Source organism: Carcharodon carcharias, chromosome 4 (assembly GCF_017639515.1).
Source record: "Carcharodon carcharias isolate sCarCar2 chromosome 4, sCarCar2.pri, whole genome shotgun sequence".
NCBI lineage: Eukaryota > Metazoa > Chordata > Chondrichthyes > Lamniformes > Lamnidae > Carcharodon > Carcharodon carcharias.
Window position 1 is genome coordinate 108,814,499 of NC_054470.1, and position 17,234 is coordinate 108,831,732.

The window sequence follows — 17,234 nt, forward strand, 5'->3', positions numbered from 1 at the left end:
TCAGAGGCTGAGATCCTGAGACAAGTAACTCACATCCTGACTTCCCAAAGCCTGTCCACCTGTGCCTGTTCTACAAGGCACAAGTCAGGAGTGTGATGGAATACTCTCCCCTTGTTTGGATGAGTGCAGCTCCCACTTAAGAGCTCAACACCATCCAGGACAAAACAGTCTGCTTGATAGGCACCCCATCCACCACCTTAAACATTCACTCCCTCCACTACCGACACACAGTGGCAGCTGTGTATTATCTACAAGATGCACTGCACCAACTTACCAAGGCTCCTTTGGTAGTACCTTCCAAATCTGCAATTGCCACCGAGAAGGATCAGGACAGCAGATGTATGGCATCACCACCAGCTGCAGGTTCAGGTTCCCCTCCAAGCCACACACCATCCTGACTGAGAAATATATCGCCATTCCTTCACTGTGGCTGGGTCAAAATCCTGGAACTCCCTCCCTAACAGCACTGTGCGTGTACTTACAGCACAGGGACTGCAGCGACTCAAGCAGGCAGCTCACCATCACCTTCTCAAGGGCAGCTAGGGATGGGCAATAAATGCTGGCCCAGCCAGTGGCACACACATCCCATTAAAGAATATTAAAAAATAGCTGGAACAAAACCATACAAGATCCATCCGTCTTCTGCAGTGTGTTCCTAACTTATCTCTGTGAAAGATTGACTAGGCCTGAGCTCCTTTCTCTATAACAGAGGAAGCTTCATGGTGAGTTACCGGAGACCTTTAAAATAAGGAATAGGCTTGAATTAAAGAAGATGTTTCCACTTGGGGTGGTGGAGACTGAAACTAGAGATCATAAATATGAGATAGTCACTAATAAATCCAATAGGGAATTTAGGAAAAACCCAGAGAGTGGTGAGAATGTGGAACTCACTATCACATGGGGTAATTGAAGGGTCAATAGCATAAATGGATTTAAGTGGGAGTTAGCTGAGTACATGATGGAGGAAGTCAACAACACCACAATTGTAAAGTTCTCATCCTTGTTTTCAAATCGCTCCTCCCTGTCACTGTAATCTCCTCCAGCCCCACAATCTTCAGAGGTCTTTTTTTATTCATTCATGGGAAGTGGACTTCACTGGCTGGGCCAGCATTAATTGTCCATCCCTAAATGCCCTTGAGAAGGCGATGTTGAGCTGCCTTCTTGAACCTCTATAGTCCATGTGGTGTAGGTGCACCCACAGTGCTGTTAGGGAGGGAGTTCCAGGATTTTGACCCAGCGACAGTGAAGGAACGGTGATATATTTCCAAGTCAGGATGGTGAATGACATGTAGGGGAACTTACAGGTGGTGGTGTAACCATCTATCTGCTGCCCTTGTCCTTCTGGATGGTAGTGGTTGTGTGTTTGGAAGATGCTGTTGAAGGAGCCTTGGTGTATTCCTGTAATGCATCTTGTACACACTGCTGCTACTGTGCATCGGTGGTGGAGGGAGTGAATGTTTGTGAATGTGGTGCCAATCGAGTGGGCTGCTTTGTCCTGGATGGTGTTGAACTTCTTGAGCATTGTGGGAGCTGCACTCATCCAGGCAAGTGGGGAGTACTCCATCGCACTCCGGACTTGTTCCTGACTTGCTGACTCCTGACAGATATCTGTGCTCGTCTAATTCTGACCATCCCCAATCTCCATCGCTCCACCATTGGCGGCTGTGCCTTCAGCTGCCTGGGCCCCAAGCTCTGGAATTCCCTCCATAAACCTCTCTGCCTCTCTATCTTACTGTCCTTCTCTTAGACACTCCAATTGACCAAGCTTTTGATCATCTGCCCTTATATCTCTTTCTGTGGCTCAGTGTCACATTTATAATGCTCCTATGAAGCGGCTTGAGACTTTTTAACTAGCGGTAAGCTAAAAGTGCTATGTCCAAGTCGAGTGGAATGCCTCAGGTGGCAGCTGCAGCTAAGGCCCAGCAAGATGTCGAAGCAGCCACTGACAAATGTCACCAAGAAGCCGCCTGAGAAGTGGAGGAAATCTTGCAAGCGGAGCTATTCCATGTTCGTGTACAGGGCGCTGACCCAGATCCACCCTTCCACCAGGATCTTCTCCAAGGCCATGAGTGTTATGAATTCCTTCGTGGTCGACATTTTCGAGTGCATCGCCTCCGAGGCCTCGCACCTCATTCACTACAACAAGCGCCACACTATCTCGGCCGGGGAGATTGAGAGAGCCGTCCGCCACTTGCTGCCAGGGGAACTAGCCAAACACGCCGTCTCCGAAGGCACCAAAGCGGCACCAAATACACCAACTCCGGTTAGGTCAATCATTATAAAAATTATAAATCTTTAGTCCATCATCTACAGGGCATAAATCAGGAGTGTAATGGAATACTCTCCCCTTGCCTTAATGCATGAGTGCAGCTCCAACAACACTCAAGAAGCTTGACATCATCCAGGACAAAGCAGCCCGCTTGATTGGCACCCCATCCACAAACATTCATTCCCTCCACCACTGACGCACAGTAGCAGCAGTGTGTCCCATCCACAAGATGCACTGCAGGAATTCACCAAGGCTCCTTTGACAGCACCTTCCAAACCTACAACTTCTACCGTCTAGAAGGACAAGGGCAACAGACACACTGGAACACCACCTGCAAGTTCCCCTCCACTTCACCCAATTGACAACAATAGCTTGGGTGAAGTGGAGTGAGAGGAGCCTGATTTGGGTGTAAACAGCACAGGCCAGTTGGGCCAAATGGCCTTTCTCTGGTCTGTCAGATCTTATGTCCTTTGAACCTCGAATCCACATGGAGGGGAAGGGAGAGAGAAGGCGTTAACTGAAATTCCTAAAGCATGACATGCTTTTTAAAAATTTGGGCAGAGTTTTGATTGGCCGGGTGCTTTGAACTGGGTCCCTGCACAGGACAATAGGAGGGATGGGTGTTTGAAGTGACTGAACCGCAGTGAGTCAAGCTGACGACACAGACTCTGCGAGGCAGTTTCTTCCCCTTGTTCCTGCTGTGCATTGGGAGGCTTCAGAGGACCGAGAGGGAAGGAAACCATACGTTCGCGCACGCTGCCTGGAATTCATTCATTATTCAAAGGGGAAAGCGACACACACACACACAAGGATCGGAAATACAGTGGAGTGGTCAATTTCCTTCTCTCACTCGAGCTCTGCATTTGGCAACAAGACGTTTCGAGACATCAACAAACTTCACTGCATCGTCCCCACCACCACCGAGTACCAGGAGCTGGGAGTAAAGTTGCCTGGACACAACCAGGTAAGTGTGCGGGGTTCAAATGGGGCACAGAGGATGGACTAACTGCTTCGGATGAAGGGCTGAGGTGGGTCTATTAATGGGGCTTCACTAAATATCAAATGTAAATTAAAATGCAGCCTGCAGAGTCTCTTCTCCCACCCCCCCACCCACTGCAGTTAAGTATTAGGTTTCTGGAGGAGCCGCTACTGCAGCAGGCTGGGGCGTTTAGGTTTGACGTGCCCCCCTCCCCCCCATAGCAAGGACAAGAGGCAGCAAGACTCCAGATGACCACCCCCCGCCCGCAGATACTCTCAGACAGACACGAGGAGAGTGAAATGGGCACACGCACAGTGCTGGGCTCCGGCTCTATCCTGCCTCCTTTTTGATCAAGAAGGTGAGGGGGAGGGGGGTGGTTTTGGTGATGGGATGTGGATGGGCTGAAGTGAATGGATGAGAAGGTGGTCGATCACAGGAGGTGTATATTTTACGAGGGGTTTACAATGTTCAGCGGTTTGGACTGAAATGTGATCCTGGGCTCTGGAGGAGAGTTTCGTTGTCTTAGGGCTTCGCTGGAATAAGGTTAGATAATTAGCACAGCATCCGCGAAAATTAAAATCTGCGTGTGTATATATTGTGTGTGTGTATATGTGTGTATGGGCATTTAATATATTTATATACATATATATCATGGAATCACACAACATAAGAGTCTATTCGGCCCATCATGCCTGTGCTAGCTTTTAAAAATATTCATTCATTGAATGTGAATGTCGCTGGCTAGGCCAGCATTTATTGCCCATCCCTAATTGCCTTAGGGAAGGTGGTGGTGAGCACCTTGATTCGCTGCAGTCCATGCGTTATAGGCACACAATGCCGTTAGAGAGGGAGTTCTAGAGTTTTAGGCCCAGCGACAGTGAAGGAACGGCAATATAGTTCCAAGTCAGGATGGTGAGAAGCCTGGAGAGCAACTTGCAGGTGATGGTGTTCCCATGTGTCTGCTGCCCTTGTCCTGCTAGATAGTAGAGGTTGCAAGTTTTGAAGGTGCTGTCGAAGGAGGCTCAGTGAATTGCTACAGTACATTTTATGGATGGGACAGACTGTGCCACTGTGCACCGTGGTGAAGGGAGTGAATGTTTAAGGTGGTGGATGGGTGCCAATCAAGCGGACTGCTTTGACCTGGATGGTGTTGAGCTTCTTGAGTGTTGTTGGAGCTGCACACATCCAAGCAAGCGGAGAATATTTCATCACACTCCTGGCATGTGGCTTGTAGATGGTTGACAGGCTTTAGGGGTCAAGAGATAGAGTTACTTGGCCGCAGAGTTCCCAGCCTCTGACTTGCTCTTGTAGCCACAGTATTTATATGGCTGGTCCGTTTCTGGTCAGTGGCAACCCCCAGGAGATTGATATTGGGGAATTCAGTGATGGCAATCCTGTTTTATGTCAAGGGGAGAGGTTTAGATTCTCCCCAGTTGGAGATGGTTACTGCCTGGCACTTGTGTGGCAGGAATTTTACTCGTTACCTAGCAGCCCACACCTGAATGTTGTTCGGGTTTTGCTGCATTGTTCTTTGAAAGAACCATCCAATTAGACCCACCCTCCAACTCTTTCATCATTGCCCTGCAAATTATCCCTTTTCAGTATATATCCAACTCCCCTCTGAAAGTTGCTATTGAATATGATTCCTTTTCAAGCTTTACATTCCGTGTCTTAAAAACTTGTGTGAAAAAACATCTCCTCAGCTGTCCTTCTAGTTTTTTGCCAATTACCTTAAATCTTTGTCTTTCAGTTACCAACCCTGTGGCTGGTGGAAACAGTTTCCCCTGTTTACTCAATCAAAATTCTTCATTATTTCAAATATCTTTTGTTAAATATCCCTTTTACTTTCTCTGGTCTAAGGAGAACAACAACTTGTATTTATATAGCACCTTTCATGCTGTGAAACATCTCATGGTGCTTCACTGAAGTAATTATTTATGCATCCACCCTTGAATCCCTGACAATCAGGTATTGAACCAATGAAAAGTTGTGGCTATTCAGATTTTTTATGTCCTTTGGAGAAGATGTGCATTGTCTGTCTTCATTGATGAAATAATACTTGATATGAGAAAGCAAGTGATCACAGAATTTTAACAGCACAGAAGGGGGCCAGTAGCCTCATCATGTCTGCTCCGGCTCTCCAAATGAGCATTATGACCTAATACCATTGCCCTGCCTTTTCCCCGGACCCTTGCACATTGTTTCTATTTAAATAATCATCTAATGCCCTCTTGAATGCCTCGATTGAACCTGCCTCCATCACACTTCCAGGCAGCGCATCCCAGACCCGAACCACTTGTTGTGTGAAAAAGTTTTTTCTCACATCACATTTGCTTCTTTTGCAAATCTCTTTAAATCTGTGCCTCCTCGTTCTTGATCCTTTTAGAAGCAGGAACAGCTTCTCCCAATCTACTCTGTCTAGACCCCTCATGATTTTGAACACCTCTACCAAATCTCCTTTTAGCCTTCTTCTCTCCAAGGAGAACAGTCCCAACCTCTCCAATCTATCCTCATAGCTGAAGTTTCTCATCCTTGGAACCATTCTTGTAAACCTCTTCCGTACTCTCTGCAATGTGTCCACATCCTTCTTATAGTGTGGTGCCCAGAGCTATACACAATATTCGAGCTGAGGTCTAACAAGTGTCACATATAAATTCAGCATAACTGCTTTTGTACTCTATGCCCCTATTAATAAAATCCAGGATACGATATGCTTTATTAACCGCTCACACCTATCCTGCCACTTTCAATGATCTATGCACATATACACCAAGGCCTTTCTGTTCCTGCACCCCTTCAAAATTTCACCCCTTATTTTATATTGTCTGTCCATGTTCTTCCTATCAAAATATATCACCTCACACTTCTCTGCATTGAACTTCATCTGCCACCTATCTGCCCACTCCACCAACTTGTCTATGTCCTCTTGAAGTTCCACACCATCCTCCTCACAGTTCACAACACTCCCAAGCTTCGTATCGTTCGCAAACTTTTAAATTGTCCCCTACACACCAAGATCTAGATCATTAATATATATCAAGAAAAGCAAGGGTCCCAATACTGACTCCTGGGGAACTCCACTATGAACCTCCCAACAGCCCAAAAATATCCATTGACCATTACTCTCTACTTCCTATTTTTCAGCCATGTTGCTACTGTCCCTTTTAGTCCATGAGCAATAGCTTTTCTCACAAGTTTTTTGTGTGGCACTTTGTCAAACGCCTTTTGGAAGTCCAGATTTACCACATCAACAGCATTACCCTCTTCAACCTTTTCTGTTACCACTTCAAAAACCTCCAGCAAGTTAGTTAAACATAATTTCCCCTTTAGAAATTGATGCTAGTTCTCCCTTATCAACCCATGTTTTTCCTTGTGACTACTAATTCTATCACAAATAATTGTTTCTAGAATCTTGCCCACCACTGAAGTTAAATTGACTGGTTTGTAATTGCTGGGCTTATCCTTGCAACCTTTTTTGAACAAGAGCATAAAGTTTGCAATTCTCCAGTCCTCTGGCACCACCCCTGAGTCCAGGAAAAACCAAAAGATTATGGCCAACGCCCTGCAATTTCTACTCTCACTTTCTTCAATATCCTTGGATGCATCTCATCCAGTCCCGGTGCCTTGTCAACTTTAAGTACCGACAGCCTATTCAACACTTCCTCCTTAATAATTTTGAATCCTTCTAGTGACAGAGTTTCCTTGTCTGTCACCATGGCCTGGGTGGCATCTACCTCCTTGGTAAAATATTCATTTAATACCTGACCCATGGCCCTTTCATCCATATGTAAATTCCCTTTTCGGTCCCTAATCAGTCCTACTCCTTTTACCACCCTTTTACCATTTATATGCCAATAGAAGACTTTGAGATTCTCCTTTATATTGGCTGCCAGTCTTTTCACATAATCCTTCTTTGCTTCTCTTATGTGCTTTTTCATCTACTCTCTGAACCTTCTGTATTACTCTTGGTTCTCAATTGTAATTTCTACCTGACACCTGTCATAAACGCACTTTCTCTTCTTTATCTTAATTTCTATCTATAGGATGTGACTAAGTACTAGAGAAAGAAACCCCTTCCACTAGCTTAGTAGCTTTGGCAACAAATCCATCCACTCTCCCAAGCTGCTATCTCTAGTTGAACCAGACTGTTTGCAATCTTGCTGGATTGTTTGACCCCCGACCTCATCTTCCCTCTTCATATCCTCTCCATCACAAAGATTGGCTACTTCTATGCTTGTAACACTGTCCGTCCCTGCCCATCTCAGCTTATGGGTGACCATGAAACTATAATCGGCTGTCATAAAAACCCATCTGGTTCACCAATATCCTTTAGGGAAGGAAATCTGCCGTCCTTACACGGTCTGGCCTACATGTGACTCCAGACCCACAGCATGAGTGGTTGACTCTTAATTGCCCCTCTGTGAAATGGCTGAGCAAGCCATTCAGTTCAAGGGCAATTGGGGATAGCCAACAAATGCTGGCCTTGCCAGCAATGCCTGCATGCCCTGAAAGAATAAAAAAAACTTATCTGTTGCTGAAACCCTCACCCAAACCTAGACTCGATTATTTCAATGTTCTCCTGGCCGAACCTCCATCTACCACCTTCCATATCATTCAGCTCATTCTAAAAAGTTGCTGCCTGTATTATATCCATACTGTTCATCAATTACCTCCTATGTTCGGTGATGTATGTTGGTTCTTGATCCTGCAACTCCACATATCCACAAATTTGAAGTTTTCATCATTATATTTATCTTCATGTCCTCGCCACCCTATATTACTGCAACTTTCTCTAGCCTTACAATGTCAAGAATACACTCTTCCTCCAAATCTGCCCTCTTGCCTTCCTTCACCCTGCCATTAATGGTCCATGTCTTCGGCTGTTCATATATTCTTGAATTTCCACCTGATTTCTTCCTTAAAAAGCAATTCTCCACCCAATCTTTTAGTCATTGCTCCTAATACCTTCACCTTTGGTTGCACTTTTGCAGCTTTAGGGTGGCTATCTTGGCCTTTGAGAGGGTACAGTGCAGATTCACCAAAATGTATGATGGTTAAATAATGAGGACAGACTGCAGAGACTAGTTTTGAATTGCTTGAGTATAGAAGATTAAGGGGCAATTTAATTGAGCTGTTTGAGATGTGTGAAGGTTTCAGTAGGGTAGATAGAGGGAAGCAACTTCCTCCGATGAGGGAGTCCAGAGAAAAGGGGCATAACCATAACCTTAAAATTAGAGCTCAGCCATTCCGGGTGATGGCAGGAAGCACTTCTTCACACAAAGGGCAGTGGAAATCTGGAACTCTCTCCCCCAAAAAACTATTTAGGCTGCAGGGTCATTTGAAAATTTAAAAATGAGGATTGACTTTTGTCCAAAAATGATATTAAGAGTTACAGACACAAGGCAGGTGGATAAAATACAGATCGACAATGATCTAATCAAATGGCAGAAGAAGCTCGGGGGGGGGCGATGCTGAATGGCCTACTTATGTTCCAATGTCTGATTGTGCTTCTGTGATATTTTCCTACGTTAAAGTGCTACATAAATGCAAGGCATTGTTGTTGCTTCACTGATCTCCAAGCTGAAGTTGTGACATGGAATCAGCAGAATCCAAATTCAGGATCCTGCTACTGTTGATGGCATTGAAACATGCTTCAATCACAGATGAAGAAATAAATAAAAGGGCTTTGTAATTGTGATCCGTCATGAGCCGTGAATAAAGTAGGCTCTCCTATTCTAATATGATACGCTAGCTTTTGTATGTATTAGAGTTTATTGGAAAGGATGATTGTATTAAAAAGGACCAGAGTACCTGAAGGAGTTTGTGTTTCACGTAGACTGTAATACAAGATCGCAGTCGAACAATATATAGAGAAGGATCGTCCACAGTTGCAAGTTCATTTATTATTGTTTCTGTTAATTGCCTCTTCACACATATATGTCACTCCTGGTCTGTGAGAAACGATAGAGTGGTCACTCCTCCTTCCCTCCGTAAATTTCAATTTCTGTACATATATAAAAACAATTATCAGCATTGCACCTTGCACTATTTGGATTTTGCTTGTGCGAATTGCACCAGGAATTTTCTTGTAAGGGGTTCTTCCAATCGGCCGCCTTAACTCTAATTTACAGTACAGTAACAGGCTATTCGGCCTGGCTAGTTTGAGTCAGGAATAGAAGGAATTACTGATAGGCCGAATTAGAGTAAAGTGGGAGCTGACTTCTGTGCAGCATAAACACCAGGATGGAGCAGTTGGACCGAATGGCCTGTTTCTGTGCTGTAGCCTCAAAGCAACTTTGGGGCTCGCCATTAAGAGACTGACATCGGGATTTCTGTCAATCTTCTGCTGCAGTCACGCAGCCAATTGGCCAAAACCCCATGGAAATCTCCAAGGTGAGTTTAATTCTCAAACTAAGGAGAGTAATTATGGTAATTAATTCATAAATTGAGTTGCGCATGCATTAATTCAGAAAACTATTCAATTGTAAAGTCATTAATTTTTTTTAACAAGGAACAATCTGTGCTGATGGAGCATGAACCCAGAAAGGAATTGAAATCTCCAACACAGTTGAATAAAAAATAATAGACAAAGGATAGGGGAGTAAAATGAAGCTGATATCAGTGTGGACAAATGCGTGGGGTCTCTGCACCATAAAGATTCTAGCTTTGGTCAAGTGTGTTTGCTTCCAGGAAGGGATCCACAGTTGGCTACAAGGTTCTTAGGTGAGGAAAGAGGTTGATAGGCTAAGGCGCCCTCAACCTCTTCTAGATCTAGTGAACCCTACTGGTAAATTTGTGTGTGTACAGCAGGGGAGAACAGGTTTAAGACCAACTGTGACAATCCCACAGTCAAATCCTGCTGGCACTGTAGCCCAATGCAGGAAAACTTAGACCAAGATACCAGAGAATTTCCAACTTGCATGTAGCCATGAATCACTGATTAACTGAGGAGAAAATTAGTCAATAATTTTATTTATATTTGACTCATTTTCTTTCATTCTCATTTTCTTTTTTACAATTTCTGGATTGTCATTCATGTCTCAGTGGGTGGCACATTGCCACAGAGTAAGAAGGTTGTGGGTTCAAGAGCTCTCCAGGATCTTGAGCACAAACTCTAGGCTGGCATGGCAGTATGGGTCTAAATGAGTGCTGCACTGCCTTCTGGATGAGATATAAAACTGAGGTCCTGTCTTTCCTCTCAAGTTGGCATAAAGGATCCCATGGCGCTATTCAAAGGTGAGGAAGGGAGTTCTCCTTAAACGTCCTGTCCAATATTTATCCCTGAACTAACGTCTATAGTTGCAGATTCTGTGGCCATTATCACTGTTTGTCTAATCTTGCTGGAGACATATTGCCTGATCCATCTCCCTACATCACAGCAGTGACTACTCATCAAAAATGCGCGATCGGATATAAAGTGCTTTGGGATGTCATGAGGTTGTGAAAGGCACTATATAAATGCAAGTGTTTTCGTTCTTCGAATAGAAACATGAGAGAGTTTATAAAAAGTAGCAGATATACATATCTGTGTATGTGTGAGTATTGATGCGCCGCACCATCAAATCACATAAATAGATATGAATTTAGTATACATGTGAAGGCAGAAATCTATAATTAATGCCAATGATTGTATTAAAAAGGACCAGAGTAGCTGAAGGAGTTTGTGTTTCACGTAGGCTATAATACAAGATCGCAGTCGAACAATATATAGAGAAGGATCGTCCACAGTAGCAAGTTCATTTATTATTGTTTCTGTTAATTGCCTCTTCACACATGTATATCACTCCTGGTCTGTGAGAAACGATAGAGTGGTCACTCCTCCTTCCCTCCGTAAAGTTCAATTTCTGTACATATATAAAAACAATTATCAGCATTGCGCCTTGCACTATTTGGATTTTGCTTGTGCGAATTGCACCAAGAATTTTCTTGTAAGGGATTCTTCCAATCGGCCGCCTTAACTCTAATTTACAGTACTGTAACAGGCCATTCGGCCCGGCTAGTTTGAGTCAGGAATAGAAAGAATTACTGATAGGCCGAATTAGAGTGAAGTTGGAGCTGGCTCCTGTGCAGCATAAACACCAGCATGGAGCAGTTGTTATTGTAAGTGGTACATTACCCGGTATTTGAAGGCAGTTTTTCCTCATTGACCTGAGTTTCCTGGCAGATTCATTCAGTGCATTTTCAATCTAAAATATGAGTCGCAAGAAAGATCTATTAATTTGGCTGCTAGACACATGAGGGCTTGTGTCACTTTAACGATGTGTAGAACACGCGAGATGAAAAAAGCTGCCTATTATATACCTGTCCAACCTTCCCTTCCACTAGAGTCATTGGAAGGGAAAATTGTCAGGAATGAGCACTGAAGGGGCCATTCGGCCCAACCTGTTGGTGCTGGCTCTTTAGTAGAGCTGTCAAATTAATTCTACTCCCCTGCTCTTTTCCCCAGAGCCCTCCCAAAAATCTTCTCTTTCAAGTAGTTAGCCAATTCCTTTTTGAAAGTTAGTTTTGAATTTGTTTCCACCACACTTTCAGGCTGTGCATTCCAGATCACAACAACTTATTATATTTAGAAATGTTTCCCCATATTATCTCCAGCTCTTTTGCCAATCATCTTAGCTCTGTGACCTCTGGTGACTGTCCTTTCTGCCAATGGAGACAATTTCTCATTACTTATTCTATCAAAATCTTTCAAGATTTTTAGCACCTCTATGATATCTCATCCTAGCCTTCCCTGCTCTAAGGAGAACAAGCCCAGCTTCTGCAGTCTCTCCACATATCTGAAGTCCCTCATTCCCTAGTCTTATTCTGGTAAATCTCCTTGACACACCCTCTAAGTCCTTGACATCCTTCCTAAAGTTTAGTGCCTCATTTTTAGTCCCTGGAACTGTTGCTGGCATTTTACTCTATGCTGTTCATTGATCCCCTGGCTTGATGGTAATGTTAGAGTGAGGACATAAGGCTACAAGCTGTGGTTAAATGCAATTCTGCTGCTGCTGATGGCCCAAAGCGCCTCATGGATGCCCAATTTGGAGCTGCTCAATCTGTTTAGCATGGTGGTGGTGCCACACAACAACGATGGAGGGTGTCCTCAATGTGAAGATGGGACATCATCCCCACAAGGACTGTGCAGTGGTCATTCCTACCAATAAAGCTGTGGACAGACGCATTTGTGACTTGTAGATTCAGGACTATGAAGCCAAGTAGATTCTTTGATTGTGTTGGTTCTTGTTGCACTGTCACAGGCTCAGACTAGGAACTATGTCCTTCAGTCAGTTCGGTCAGTAGTGATGCTACTGTGCCACTCTTGGTGATGGACTCTTGGTGAAGTCCCCATCCGGAGTACATTCCTTGTAATGCTCAGTGCTTCCTCCAATGGAGGAGCACTGATTTATCATGGAAGGAGTGTGGTAGGTAATAATCAGCAGGAGGTTTGCTTACCCTCTTTTGAGCTACTTGCCCACATTTGGCTTGAAGATGATGACGTTCCCAGATGCAAGCTGCCTTTGCTCTTCTTTGTGGTAGAGGTCGTGGGTTTGGGAGGTGCCATTTTGTGTCTATATTTGCCTACCTAACAAACCAACTGGACAATATCATTTAGTCTGCAAAGTGCTCTGGAATGTTCTGAGAAGAGTGGACACTGTATAAACACAAGCTCCTCTCTAGGTGATGATCTCTGGATGCAGCAAATTAGGCAGAGAGGAAAGGAGTGGCCTGTTCTGCTGAATTCTAAATGAAGCCACTATAAGACAGTCCCCATTGGAAACAGTGTGTAAAATACTTTTGCCATTTCTATGTACGTGCAAATATTTTGGATTGTTACAGGATGTTAGGGTGCAGCTACCATAGATACTGAATTCTTGGCAGAAACATTACAGGATTGAAACACAAGGGGTGTGTGAACCACTTCCTAACTTCCTGTAACTACCCAAAACATCAGTAATGATTGTATGTTATTTAGTTTTTCAAATATTCGCAGAACTGCTCCCTTAATGTAGGAAAATATTCCAAGGTGCTTCACAGGAACATTAGAATACAACATTCAACACAGAGAGACATAAGGAGATATTGGGCCAAAAGTTTGATCAAAGAAGTAGGGTTTCAGAAGTGTCTTAAAGGAAGAAAGTGAGGTAGAGCAGTTTAGAGAGGGAATTTCAGGGCGTAGAGCCAAAGTAGCTGAAGATGCAGCCACCAATGGTGGAGTGATTTAAATCGGGGATACGCAAGAGGACAGAATTAGAGGAGTGCAGGTAACTCAGAGGGTTGTGGGGCTGGAGAAAGGAGGGGCAAGGCTATGGGAGAAATTGAAAACAATGATGAGAATTTTAAAATTGAGGACTGTTATAGCCTCTATCTATCTCTTTCTCTTTTTTCTGCATCTCTAAAAATATATCATTGTTTCCATCTCTATATATCTCTCACTCTCTACATTTCTCTATCTTTCTATCTCTCTCGCTATATATATTACTATTACGCTAAACAATGATTATGCTTCAAAAAGACTTTATTGGCTGTAAAGCGCTTTGGAACTTCCTGAGGTTGTGAAAGGTGCTATGTAAATTCATGTTCTTTCTTTTACGATTTCCTTTCACTCAGCAGTGATGAGGTTGAATGAATTCATTCCATTGTTGTCACTTCTGAACCAGCCTGGCTGCTTCAGTCATCTGTATCCCTTGCTGTAACAAGTCACTTAATATTGTCTACCTAGCACTTCCACTGCCTACATACCTCTGTATGCAGTGTTCTGAACAGCATTTGAACCATTTCCATTCTTGGGGACATGCTCCAAACCATCACAATCACCTATATTCAAACTTTAGTATAGGCCTGTTTAAGCCATGTTCTTATTATACCTATTCTTGATTCCTTGCATCCTCCCTAATCCTAGTATTCTTCCCATCCCATTCCACGTGTGCTTTGTCCAAAGGCAGTTCCCTGGCTCATCATCTGATGATGCTCCATCCTGAGCTGTTTTCTTGGCAGTTTGTCAATGATGGTGTAGCACTGACTTCCACTCTCGGGCAAGACGAGGAGGCAGGTCCCAAGTCTACCTCAGCCAGAACGGAAATTGAACCCACACTTGTTGGTTTTATTCTGAACCACACACCAGCCATCTACCAACTGAGCTAATCTGCCTCCCTCTTATTCCTCCCAGCCAACTCAGATTTTAGAATCTTTTGCCCCTCAACTCTTCTCATGCTCTGATACTCAGACCCATACAATAGGAAGCTATGAAACTGTGTTCATAAAGTTTGGCCCACTCTGCATTAAAGCACTGTTAGAAGGTTTGAAGCAATTATTACTAAAATTGAGGAACTGGCATAAAACCTGCCTTTAATAAGCATCATTGGGGATTCCTCCGGCAGATCGATGAATGATGTTGAATGACACTGAGTCACACAGGTTAAAGAGGTTTGAGTTACGATTCCTGTTTTGTACTGAGGGCAGTAGCGAAGAGCAGTAAAGTTTGGTGCCCCTAGGTAAGGGCATGAGGAAACCTCCCGCACTGCCAACTCCCGATTGGAGATGGGGCAGAAAAGATTTACGAGAATGGTTCCCAGGACGAGGGACTTCAGTTACATGGACAAGATGGCAAAGCTGAGGTTGCTCTTCTTCGGGAAGGGAAGGTTGAGAGGAGAAACAATGGTGTTCAAAATCGTGAGGTGTCGAGACAGAGTAGCTGGAGAGAAACTGTTCTCGCTGGTGGAAGGATTGAGAACCAGAGGGCAATGATGTAAGGTGAATGGTGAAAAGACCCAAAGGCAACATGTGGAAAACCCTTTTTTACACAGTGATTGGTTAGGGTTTGGAATGCACTGGCTGAGACAATGGTGGAGGCAAATTCAATTGTGGCTTTCAAAAGGGAATTGGATAAGCAATTGAAGGGAAAAAAATGCAGTTCTGCTATGAGGAAACGCTTGGGGAATTGGTCTAGTTAAATTGCCCTCGCAGAGAGCTGGCATGGACTCGATGGGCTGAATAGCCTCCTTCAGTGCTATAATCATTCTACGATACTATGGTTTTATGATCCAGTGACCTCCTTGCTGGAAAGGGTTGTCAGTTGAGGACATGTTTAGGCTCTGTTGAAATGCCCCGCCTACCCCCGACTGCTGAAAAACCCACAAACATTTCTGTGGGCAGAATGGCCATTTAGGAGAGTTATCAATGAGATTGGAACTGGACACAGTGTGAATCAGCACCACTGAAAGGGAGAGTTCGGGATAAAACTGGAGAGGGGTGTAACTAGCCATGAAGTGTTTGCTTGCAGCATATTTCACGGAAAATCTTTTTGTTTTTGGCTGATTCTGCTTTTTACAGCATCAGTCAAGGTGACCCCATTACTGATTCAATTTAGCCTTCACTGCATTCAGACCAGCCAACTCTAGTCAGCAAATTAACTGCAAATACAAACACATTCTTACAGCGGCCTCTGGAAGCTGATGGAAGTCTGTGTTTGGCTGTTTACCATTCCACTCGTGATGTGTGTTATTGTTGCACAGGGTGTGAGTGGTATTGTCAGCTCTGGCTCAGCGGGCAGCAATATTGCCTCTAAGTCAGAAGGTTGCAGGTTGAAATTCCATCTTTCAGAGACTTGATTACAATATCAAAGCTCAGACTTCCAGTGCAGTGTTGAGGGAGTTCCAGTGCCACAATTACACAGTGATTCTTTGTGTATATGTTGATCTTCTAATACTTAGCTCCAAGACCCAACATTCAGTTTGGATTATGTGTAGGCTGCCTTATTTTTGGAATTTATTTATGTTTCCCTGAAGACGGGCTAGAGAAAGATAGCGCATTTATAATGCACCTTTCACAACCTCAAGATGTGCCAAAGCACTTTACAACTAATGAAGTATGTCATGAAATCCATTGATCTGTGTGTCCCTGGGTGCTAAATTAGCCATAGGGAATTGGATAAGCAATTGAAGGGGAAAAAAATGCAGTTCTGCAATGAGGAAACACTTGGGGAATTGGTCTAGATAAATTGTGGAGATTGTAACATTTAAGGTACAGGATGTTCCAATGCTTGTTGCATTGGTTCCTGCCTAGCAACAAGGGTGGGACCCTCTGGGAGTGTTTTAATAGATCGTCAGAAGAGTTCAAGGGTTAGTGAACAACTCTTCTTGAGGCAGTCAGTTTTGAGGGAGTCAGCCAGAAGTATCACAGACACAGGGACAGGAATAGGTCCTGTTAAGTTAAAGAAAGAGTTCTGGGGAGTAGACTTTAAGTAAAGAGGGCCACTGGGGAAAAGGTACCCCTTTGGAGTAGTGGTGTTCTGCTTGGCATGGCCATAGATCTAAAAGTGTGCTTGTGAGCTAGTATTTGAATGTATTCGGGAATTCAGGGAAAAGGAATCTCAGAAGACAAGATTGAAACCCAGTGATGTGGGCCATTGTTAAGGCCAAATGAGTGGTAGTGACTTTTGGAAAGAATTCCAAGGAGAGATCTTCGAAGGTGAAGCTGAGAATCCCCCATGAGACAGAGTTTCAATGAGATTGTTTGACTTGGTGTTTACTGACATCTGGGTGGGTTCTTGAGAATCCATGGGCTCGTTGGTTGCATCTGCTGTTTACCTCTGTCGTGTCATGTGTTCGACTACAGTACGTCTAATTCACACGTGCTTCATCCTTATCCTAAATATTAGAGTATAAGATGCATATTGTAAATTGCTTTATCTTTCTGAACTTGGATGGTAAATTTTGTTTTTGTTTATCCAAAACCCGTGGAATCTTGTTTTATTTCAAATGCAGGTGCATTGAACCTCAAACTTTAACCAAAACGTTATTGATCCCTAACTAGATCTCCCCCCACATCCCGGGGTCTGGCCAAGGATCACAACAAGTACTTTTGAAGTGTAGTCACTGTTTATATAGGAAACATGGCAGCCAATTTGTGCACAGCATATCACCCAACAGCAACAAGACAATGATCTAATGTAATAATGTTAATTGAGGGATAAATATTGGGCAGGACACTGGAGAGAACTCC

The 17,234-nt window shown here is 43.8% G+C and overlaps 1 protein-coding gene across 1 annotated transcript in view; it reads left to right on the forward strand.

Moving 5' to 3' along the window:
- Positions 1-2,922: 2,922 nt before the first annotated feature.
- The window catches only part of LOC121277372 (A-kinase anchor protein 2), a 166,638-nt gene continuing 152,326 nt past the window's right edge, over positions 2,923-17,234 (forward strand). Inside the window, exon 1 of the mRNA XM_041186758.1 lies at positions 2,923-3,233. The gene's annotated coding sequence lies outside the window, so the exon portion shown is untranslated. The remainder of the gene's footprint in view (positions 3,234-17,234) is intronic.